The sequence below is a fragment of the Corylus avellana genome, chromosome 7, assembly GCF_965113065.1.
Source record: "Corylus avellana chromosome 7, dhCorAvel1.hap1.2, whole genome shotgun sequence".
NCBI classification, from domain to species: domain Eukaryota; kingdom Viridiplantae; phylum Streptophyta; class Magnoliopsida; order Fagales; family Betulaceae; genus Corylus; species Corylus avellana.
In genome coordinates, this window is record NC_142496.1 from 19386722 (window position 1) to 19398243 (window position 11522).

The window sequence follows — 11522 nt, forward strand, 5'->3', positions numbered from 1 at the left end:
TTCAAAAGTTATCAGCCAACAATTCCCTCTCATTCTTCCACTTCAATGTTATGATAATGTTATATGTAATGTGCACAAACGGGCTATCTGGGTAAAAGGTTTGAGGGACCACAGCTTAGATATGGTGATATGGGGGACATTGTCTTTCTTAAACAGAACCTAGATGTGGTCCCTCGACATCCAGCTTGTACAACATATAAATATTAAACATCATAACCTTATAAATATAGGAAGAAACATAAGATCAAAATCCGGAAATAATTTTTGAAAAAATAAATAAAGTGTTAGTACAATTGGCGTAGGTCTCAAGAGTATGCGGCGGCTATATACCTTATAAGAGCATTTCCAACAGAGCCTTTATATAGTTCATAATAGCTGCTATTATGAGCCACTTTACCTCTCCAGCAAACCCTGCAAAGTAGAGGATTTTTATCTAATTATAATTTGTAATTAAGTTTACTGTAGCAGTTTTTACTATATAATATGAATTTTCTCTCGTCGTGTTTTTCTCTCCTAATCCTTTCTCTTTCTGCCCTCATCTTTAAAATATAAAAAAAAAAAAAAAGAAGTAACATTTAAAGATAATAGAGAGTATAAGAAAGAAGATGTTAAAATGAGTAGTGAAAGTAAAAATTTTGGAGTTTTGCGGTAACTATTTTGACTACTCTTGCTGAAAATGTTCTAAACATCCTATACATAGATAGATGGAAATTGAAGCACAAGTTGGTACAGGTTTTAATCTTTGTCTCGTAGTGGTAATTGAGATTAAAGAATAAGTTTAAACTCGAGGAACTGTATGTTCAGAAGGTGCTATATTCCATCTTGTTGTATTGGGATGCATAAATGTGGTATTTTATTACTTGTTGTACACTGGGCGTGGAGAAATGCTGCATCTGTTCCTAAGCTTATAATGATGAAGATTAGATTCGGTATCCCAACACGGCAAACTATGCGGGTTAAGGTTGTTTTGTTTGATGAATTAATGCTTCATATACTTAGAAGAATCTAGTATCTTAACCCTAGCCTCCTGCAGGGTGAGGTGTAATTCTAATAACGGGAAGGTTACATGATAAGAAGTAAACTACTTTAATTATAAATATCATGAGCTATTCTATAGAAGGAAAGAAAGAAATTATTATATCGTAAATATTAGTCAAGAAAACTTCAACAAATGATGTGCAGGCTAGGAAAGCATTTTTCTTCTCTAGTCCTCATTTTTATTATATAGCCTTGAATACACTTGCACCCATATTCATGGGTTGTGCAATCCAACCTTCAAAGATCCAGCAACAGCCATAATCGCAGATACACCCTAACCGCACTCAGGACGACAAACAAAGTGATACCAACACCTTCACATAATTGTAACTTCAATGCGGTGTACTCCATCCTATCCTTGATACCGTGTTGTATAAACATTTTCTTAATTTGTTTGGAAAGTTTCCTAAAATGAAAATTTTCCTATTTTAAAAACCTTTTTTTTTCTTTTTTTTTTTTTTTTTTTTTTTTCTTGTTTGAGCATATTTATGTACCCACTTTTGAGTGACAAATTTGTTTTTTAAAAACAATTTAACTCCTTAAAACATTTTCAAACATACAAAAGCATTTTAAACATGAAACATGTAACATGTAATGAATGCATCAATAAAAATATAACACTGAAAAATTTCTAAGATAGAAAATGATTTCATAATTTAGTGAGAATTAAATACATTCTAAAGAGATAGGGATTGTTACTTATCTCGATACTCAGCTAATACCTGAACAATAAGGTTCAGCTATGTTAGTTCTATGCTAATTAAGTACATATAGAACATAACTAGAAGTCGGTTCTAAAATTAACTTAATTACTTTAACCTTTCTGACAATTTTTTCTTTTTCTTAAAGAAGTTTCATTCTTAAAAATAGGCCAAGGGCTTAACCCTAGGGTTTCTCTCTTTCCTTCGTTTTGTGGACATTAGTCCAAAATAGGGTTTTATTTTCATAATCATTTTATTTTATTCTATTCTAAATTTTCATGAAATTTTAAAACAATGTAATAAAAGTAAAGTTGGGCTTGAAATTTTACTTAGGAAATGATCTAGCTTTCCTTTTAAAAAATCTTAAAAATATTTCTATGGCCGGGGACTTGGGTTAGAAATATCCCATTTGGACCTCATTCTGATTAAGTTTACCATCTAATTAGGCCCATAACATACTTAATCGACCTAAACTAGCATACAACACTTAGCCAACTTGGCCCAACAAGCTTAAAACATAACTAAAGCTTAACACCTAATTAAATACCCTTGTTGTTAGGTTTTGTAATTGACTCATTCGGTTTTCCAAAACATAAATTTATGTTTTGGAAATTTGGGTAGCATGTACTTAAGTCTGCAATTGAAGGATCTTAAAGAAACTGTTGAAAAAGAACAAGTACAAAGGAGTGTTTGAACGGGATAGAATGTACTTGTACGGTGTCTGCGACAAAAAATGATCATTCCTTGAGAGGTCCGAACGGTATAGCAGATATATAGACGATTTCAGACCAACTGCTTTGTAGACAAGAAGTTAATATGTCTGGATGGCAAGTATTCCAGAAACATTCTGCTAAGCCCTTCGGGAAAGACTGCACCTATCTCATTTTTAGAGTGATCATGGCCTATATGCTCTTTTGTTATCTCAGTTAAATACCAAAACATAATGACATGGTATTTAACATAGTCAAATATGAAGATTTTAATATAAAAGTGATCACATATAAGAATTATGTGTAGTGCTAGATACTCAACTCTCATTCCACTCCTATATAATTATACTGATGTGGTAGTGCCAAGAAACCATTGGATCAACCTTTATCATTGACCATCTATCTGTTTGGATAGAAAAGTCAAATTTGACCCAAGTCTTCCGAAAATACCCTTGTTTTGATCCTTTAAAAACCAAACTTACCACTTATAATTATTAATCAATAGAAAATGCTAAAAAATAAATAAATAAATGTGGAAATGGAGGTGCCTTGCTACTTCTAGGGGTGGCTCGCTATGGGGTGGCAGAATCACCCTATACCTTTGGGTTTTATGATTCTTTTTTTTTTTTTTTTTCTTTTTAATTTTTTTTTTATAGTTTTTTTTTATTATATTATTATTTTTATTTTACAGAAATGAGGGTATTATAGGAAAACTAACAAAAATGTGGTCACAGATGGGCTTAAATACAAGAAAATAATAGTTTAATTTATTTAAGTGTCACACCTATTCTTCACGGTGCTAAATAAAAAATGGTTGTTAGTTCGGGAGAGCAAAGTATATTTATCCCTTAAACTTATTTAATCAAATCGTTGATATAAACAGGATATGATCGACTTCAAATTTTTACCATATGATCCCTACACATGAGATCATATGGCAACATTTTCGTAGAAAATATCCGCCAAATTACTCTTCAATTTCATAGTCAAACTCTTGTTATGTTTAACGAATTAAAAGAAAAAAAAAATGGTATTAATGACGTGTTTATAGTGCAAGCTTTTTTCACACGTCACCAGTTGGCGACGTGGCAATTTCCCACACATCACCATTGTGTTTGGTGTGACACGTCACCATTTGATGACGTGCCAATTTTGACATGTCACCAAATGGTGACATGTGAGAAATTGGCAATTTACCAATTCGAAAACAGAAGAAAAAAAAAAATTGAAATTAATGTAATTTGTGACATGTCATTTTTAACACGTCATCCTTGGGTGATGTGTCACAATGAAACATTACTAAAGGGTGACGTGCCAAAGTGACACATCACCCCTTCGGTGCCATGTCACATTGACATGTTACCAAAGGGTGACATTCCAAAGTGACAAGACACCAAAGGGGTGATGTGTCACATTGACACGTTTCCTAAAAGGAAACGAGTCAATGTGACACATCACCCCTTTGGTGTTGTGTCACTTTGGAATGTTACCCTTTGGTAGCGTGTCAATGTGACACATCACCCCTTTGGTGTTGTGTCACTTTGGAATGTTACCCTTTGGTAGCGTGTCAATGTGACACATCATCCTTTGGTGACGTCTCACAATGACATGTTACCAAAGTTGTGACGTGCCAAATTGGCACGGCACCAAAGGGGTGACATGTCACTTTGGCACGTCACCTCTTTAACGTGTCAAAGTGACACGTCACCTTTGGGTGATGTGTCAAAGTAGCATGTTACCAAAGTTGTGACGTGCCAACAGTGACATGTCAGTATATTTAATTAATTACTTACTTAATTCTAAATGACATTTTGAAAAATAGAAAGGATGTAAACAAACAAAACTCCCGTGAGTCTGCTCGGCTTGCTCGTGCTTGATTTGATTATTAAATAATCGCTCATGGACACGAAACTAAACTCAATTATTAAACGATAAATACATACCTGTATAAAACTCGGCTCGCTTGTTTAGCGTTCGCGAACATTAGCGCAACTCGTATATATTTATTATATATACATATTAATTAATAAATATATGTATATATAATAATTTAATAGGAATATCTTATATATACTATATATATAAGATATTAATTAACAAATATATGTATATATAATAATAAGTATTAATGTATATAAATACTTATTTTTTATTAAGTAACTAATTAAGTACAATATATTGTTAATGTATATTATTTATTAAGTATTTGTCAAGAAAATATTAAGTAACAATAATTAATTGGTATACAATATATAATTAAATTTATGATTATAGGTATCTGAAAATTCTAAAACGACTCCAAACAACACATATCCAAATGTCTAGGTGTTTCACATAAATTATTCAGAAAAATATCTAACTTAACAATTAAAAGATCCACCAAATATAGATATGAACTAAGCAATTAAGAACACAGATATTTGGTTACGAAAAGGAAACCATTTAGAGAACTTTCTAAATGTAAAACCTCTCCGGGGCAGTCAAACCCAGAAAATCAATTCACTATAAGAAGAATAAGGAATACAAGAAGAATTACAAAACCTTTGACTCTTCCTTGCACGCGACAAGTGACCCACTTGACTTCTACCTCAGTAGCCCTTTCCAAAACATCTGGCACAATTCTTCTAAATGATTTCCTTTCACCGGAACTCCGATTAGCTTCACGTATTTTCTTTTCACACATAATCTTGAACAATATCTCTCACTCTAAGCACTCAAATTTTTCTCACAAAATACGTACATTTGTAAAGCAAAATAAAGTGTTTAAATAGAAAAAATTAATCCATCAGCAGCCATGTCCGGACAGGGCTAATCTGGGGTCCGGACATGGCTAGGGTTACATATGCGTAACCTAGTGATGTCCGGACCTCTAACTCTTGTGTCTGGACATCTCACAAAAATAAGGCTTTCTGGAAATGAGGTCAGTACCCAGCTTCTGGCGGTCCGGATCTCTCCTTCAAAATCCAGTTTCTGGAAATCAGGTCTGGACCCAGCTTCTGGCGGTCTGGACCTGCTCGGTAAAAAGCTGTTTCTGGAAATCAGGTCCGGACCCAGCGTCTGGCAATCCGGACCTGCTCTTCAAAGCACACTTGCTAGTTTTTGTGTCCGGACCCGGCTTTTGGAGGTCCGGACATGCCTCTAGAATCTGCTTTCTGAAACTTGTTGAGATGCTCATTTTCAACAACGTACATCCAAACCGAATATGCCAAAACCTAAACCCATTAAATAAGATTTCATCAGTGGAAGGGAAATCTAGACAGATATTTAGTAAATGAAAGACACACAGTCTGATTCAAGGCACAGTAAAACCTTATAATGTTAGGACCTAGATTCCCTCATCCAATACACTCCCCCTAAGACTAATCATTCGCTTTTATCATGTCCTTTAGTAATCATCTATTTCCACAATGATTTGATCACTGATTCTTTCTTTAGGGACAAACATAAGCAAAACTAAGTCATCTGAGCTTATTTTATGCCTTTTTTTTTTTCTTTTTTTTTTTGAGAAAATGTTGGAATTTTTAGGAGCTAAGTTCAACTAACGAGTTGGTCAAGTGGATAGAACTGACACTACCTATCTTCCAAACAAAATGTTTGCTCCAAATTCCCAAACACATAACAAAAATCTAAACCTAATGGGGGCAAAAAGTGCACAATTTGGAACATGAGAAAAAACTAACTCTTACTCCTTTAACAGTTTTCAGAAGAACAAGGTATATCAGAAACATATGGAGCAGTCGACGTAAATTGCATAAATATTGACCCCACTCATATGTAAGATATTCCTTTGAGCACAAGACATGAGAAACTGACTATCCAACAAATAAAGACAATTTCAAAAATAAAAGAAGCAAAGAAAATAAAGACAAGGAAAAAAAAAACAATCAAAAACAAACAAAAATGCCCTAGAACAGCTATAAACAAATATCAATATGTTCAATTTCTAGGCATGTTCTATGTATACAATCATGAGAGATCACATACACCAATAGCATTCCTGAGATACTTAAACCTAGATCCATCTAGGGGTTTTGTAAACAGGTCAGCTAATTGGTGTTCAGTAGGCATAAATTCAAGAGATACCACCTGGGTTTCTACCAAGTCACGGATGAAATGATGACGAATGTCAATGTGTTTCGTGCGTAAATGTTGAACCGGATTCTTTGAGATGTTGATGGCACTCGTATTGTCACAGTAGACAATCATTTTTCCTTGATCAAATCCATAGTCCGCAAGAAGTTGCTTCATCCAGATGATCTGTGTACAGTAGCTCCCAGCAGCTATATATTCGGCCTCAGCAGTAGAAAGAGAGATGGAGTTTTGTTTCTTACTCATCCAGGCGACCAAATTCGTTCCCACATAAAAACATCCGCCTGATGTACTCTTTCGATCATCAGCATTACCAACCCAGTCAGCATCAGAATATCCTGCAAGTTCAGATTTGTATTAGTAGAGAAATAAATTTCAAAATTGATTGTGCCATTGACATACCTGAGGATCCGTTTAACAGCTGTGATATGAGATTCCTTTGGATTAGCTTGGAATCGAGCACATACACCCACACTGAAAGATATATCTGGTCGACTAGCTGTGAGATAAAGGAGACAACCTATCATGCTTCTGTATAAAGTTTGGTCAACGGATTTCCCAGCTACATCTGCACTCAGCTTAATACTCGTACTCATGGGTGTGCGAGCATGACTATTTCCATCCAATCCAAATCTCTTCACAAGATCTTTGACATACTTTGGTTGAGACACAAAGATACCTTTGTTGGATTGTTGAACTTGAAAACCTAGAAAATAGGTCAATTCACCGATCATACTCATTTCGAACTCTTGCTTCATTTCTGTAGAAAATTGATGAGCCTGTGAGTCACCGTAGAGCCAAAGATAATGTCATCTACATAAATTTGGACAATGAGAAGTTGACTGCCTTTCCTATGGATGAACAATGTACGGTCAGCCTGTCCTCGGATGAACCCATGTGCAAGAAGGTATGTTGTTAGACGTTCATACCAAGCTCTCGGAGCTTGTTTCAATCCATAAAGCGCCTTTTTCAGCTTGTAAACATGATCCGGATAAGTTGGATCCTGAAATCCTTTTGGCTGAGCTACATATACTTCTTCTTGAAGAATGCCATTAAGAAAAGCACTCTTGACGTCCATCTGATATAATTTGATCTGGAGATGACATGAGATGCTCAACAAAATTCTCATAGATTCCAATCTGGCTACTGGTGCGAACGTCTCATCAAAATCCACTCCTTCAACTTGAGTGTATCCTTGAGCAACCAATCGAGCTTTGTTTCTTACCACTGAACCATGCTCGTCAGATTTATTCTTGAAGATCCATTTAGTGCCAATGATATTCTGATCTTTGGGTTTTGGAACCAAATTCCAAACATCATTCCTAACAAACTGATTGAGTTCATCATGCATAGCTACAACCCAACTCTCATCTTCTAATGCCTCATTAACCTTCTTTGGCTCAAACTGAGAGAGATAACAAGAATAAGTGACTTGATTGACCACCCTGTTTCGCAGTCGTAGCCCTTCATTCACATTTCCCAGCAAATTTTCTCTAGGATAATTAAGTTTGACTCTGGAGGATGGTGCATGAGAGACCAAGTGTGGAACTGGTGAAGGAGTCATGCCTTCTGCATCTGAGATTATTGATGGACGGACCGCTGAAACATTCGGACTAGGAGGTTCATGAGTTTTATCAGACATATCAACTTGCTCCCCCTCAACCTAAGGTTCTTCTTCTGCAAAATGCTCCTTGGTAGTTTCATCATCGATGACAACATTTACTGATTCCATTACTGACTTGGTCCTTTTGTTATATACACGATTGGCTCGACTTGTATTGGAATATCCAAGAAAAATTCCTTCGTCACTCTTTGCATCAAACTTCCCCAAGTTCTCCCTATCACGAAGAATGTAACATGCACTTCCGAAAACCCGAAAGTATTTGACAGTGGGTTTCTTGCCTCGCCATAGCTCATAAGGTGTCTTGGTAGTTGTTGGTCTGAGAAAAACTCGATTAACAATATGACATGCCGTATGGACTGCTTCTCCCCAAAAATGTTGTGTCAAATCCTTAGCATGTATCATCACTCTAACCATTTCTTGTATGACTCGATTTTTCCGTTCAACTACTCCATTTTGTTAAGGAGTTATGGGGGATGAGAATTCTTGTTTGATACCTTGTTGAGCACAATAATTTTCAAAACTTGAGTTCTCGAATTCTCTGCCATGATCGCTCCTGATCCGCTTGATGAGATAGTCTTGTTCATTTTGTATCTTATGAAACAAGATCTGAGCTTGTTCAAAGGCTTCAGATTTTTCTCTTAACAAAATTACCCATGTATATCGAGAGAAGTCATCTACGATCACCATAATGTATTTCTTGCCTCCCAAACTAGCTGTCTGTGTAGGGCCCATGAGATCCATGTGAAGAAGCTCTAAGTTTCGAGAGGTAACAATACCTGAGATCTTTTTGTGAGGAGTTCTAGTTTGTTTTCAAAATTGACATGGGCCACATTTTCCTTTATCAGCCTGATGAATCTTGGGTAAATCAGCTATGGCTTCTGTTTTTGAAATTCTGACCAGATCATGAAAATTTAGATGCCCCAACCGTTGATGCCACAATTCTCCAGTGTCCAGGGTTGCCTTATTGCATCTTATTGGAGAAGTTAATGAGAGACAATAGCAGTTGTCAACAGTGCGCTCTCCTCCCATCAACCATTTTCCTTGAGAATCAAATATGCTGCATTCTTTGTTAGAAAACTGGACCACTAGATCATAATCACAAAATTGACTGATGCTCAATAAATTTGCCCAGAGTCCTTCAACATACAGCACTTCTTGTGGAGTAGGAGCACCGGAAATTTTCACAATTCCTTGACCGATCACCTTCGATTTGCTGCCATCTCCATAAGTGATGCTTCCACCTCCTTTGCCTTCTTTAAGCTCTTTGAATAGAGACTTATCACCTATCATATGTTTTGAACAACCACTATCCAGAAACTACAAGCAAGAGTTAAGCACACTTAAGGCAGTATGAGCAACAAGACATAGATGATCTTTCTTTTTAACCCAGACCTGTTCCTTTTGAGGAGGAATTTGCACATCCTTGTCAATCAAATTAGACATATCTTTTATATCAACAGAATTTGACAAAACAGCTAACTTCTCACTAATAAGTTTCACTTGAGCAGTTAAAACTTTTAGTTGATTCCCAATTCCAGGTTCATCTAGTCTAGGAATATTCTTCTGAGACCATGATTGTTTAGCCCTAATTTGAAAACAGTTTGGTCGAGTATGACCTTTGACACCACAGTGAAAACAAGTAGGGATGAAGTTAGTCCTTATCGGAACTTTGAATTTCAACTTATTTTTCTTGGTCACATCTTCTGAACTTTCTTGAGGTAAGCAAGAATTCTCAATTGCCACATCTTTCATTTTATGTTTCACAAACATGATTTTAGAAGTGGTTGCAACATTTGAAGAAGATGAATGAACATGTTTATTAAAACCCAATCCAGTCCTATCATGTGAATGTTTCTGATTCCTTAACATTTGATTCAATTTATCACTAGAAAATTTCTTTAAATGATCATTCGAATCATTCAAGTCCTTTTCCAGAGATTTCACTTTAGCAATCAGCATGAGGTTTTCAGAAGTCAAAGTGTTTCGAATAGCTAAACATTCATCCATAGATTTCATTAATCTTTCTTTTTCAAGTTCAGCTTCTTTCAGATTTTTCCTATTCATCTTGTTCAATTTATCACATTCCACAAACAAGTTACTATAAGCAGTCTGTAAATCCACCTCATCATCAGATTCAATTTCAGATTCGTTTATCATATGAGGTGAGTTCACAGTCTTATAATAATTATCATAAGTAGTAAAAGCTAAATAATTCACTCCTCCTTCAACTTCTTCTTCGGATTTTTCATCATCCGATTCATCACTCTGAGTGACATTGAAAGCTTTACCTTTGGATTTTTTCAGATTAGCACATTCAATTCAAATATGACCCCGACCCCCACATTTATGACATTTTTGTCCACTAGTGAACTTATCTTTCTGATCAGTCTCTAAGTTCTCACGTGGATTACTTCTAAATTCACCTTTAGGTTTCACAGGAATTTTTGCGTCACGATTTTTAAACCTTCCATTCACAGGTGTAAAAAATTTTCTAAATTTTTTAGCAAACAGGGCAAATTCTTCATCATCCCCAGAATCCTCATCAGATGACCCACAAGAATTGACTTTAACATTTTTTGCTTTGAGAGCAATGTTTTTAGTTTTCTTGAGTTTGGGTAGAATTAGCTCAAAGGTCTGAAGAGAACCTACAAGTTCTTCTACTCTCATAGTATCTAAGTCTTTGCTCTGTTGTATAGCAACAATTTGGGGAATAAACTTCTCAGGCAAAGATCTTAAGATTTTTTTCACCACTTTAACATCATCCATTTTCTTTCCCAAATTAATGGTAGAGTTTCTAATGACACTAAGCTTTGAATAGAATTCATCAAAAGTTTCATCTTCCTGCATTCTAATCTCCTCAAACTGAGAAACCAACATTTGAATTTTTGAAGTTCTAACAACCTTAGTTCCTTCATGTGTGATTTCTAAAGTTTCCCAAGCTTCCTTAGCTATTTCACATCTAGAAATTCTAGAAAATTCCTCATTTGAAACAGAGATGTAAATAGCATTTATAGCTTTGTCATACGCAGTAGCATTATTCTTTTCCTCCGTTGTCCATTCAGGTATTGCTTTGTCTGGACGTGTCCATCAAGATTCAACAACATGCCAAACATTAATGGATTTAAAGTAAGCTCTCATACGAATTTTTCAAAGCGTATAATTTGTTCCGTCAAAGACGGGAAGAGAATTAGGAGCAACCGTAAGAAACATTTGATATGGAGTCTTGGATCACACTCAGGAAACAAAATTCCTTCATAGAGTGAACCTGCTCTGATACCAATTGAAAATTCTAAAACGACTCCAAACAACACCTATCCAAATGTCTAGGTATTTCACATAAATTATTCAGAAAAAGATCTA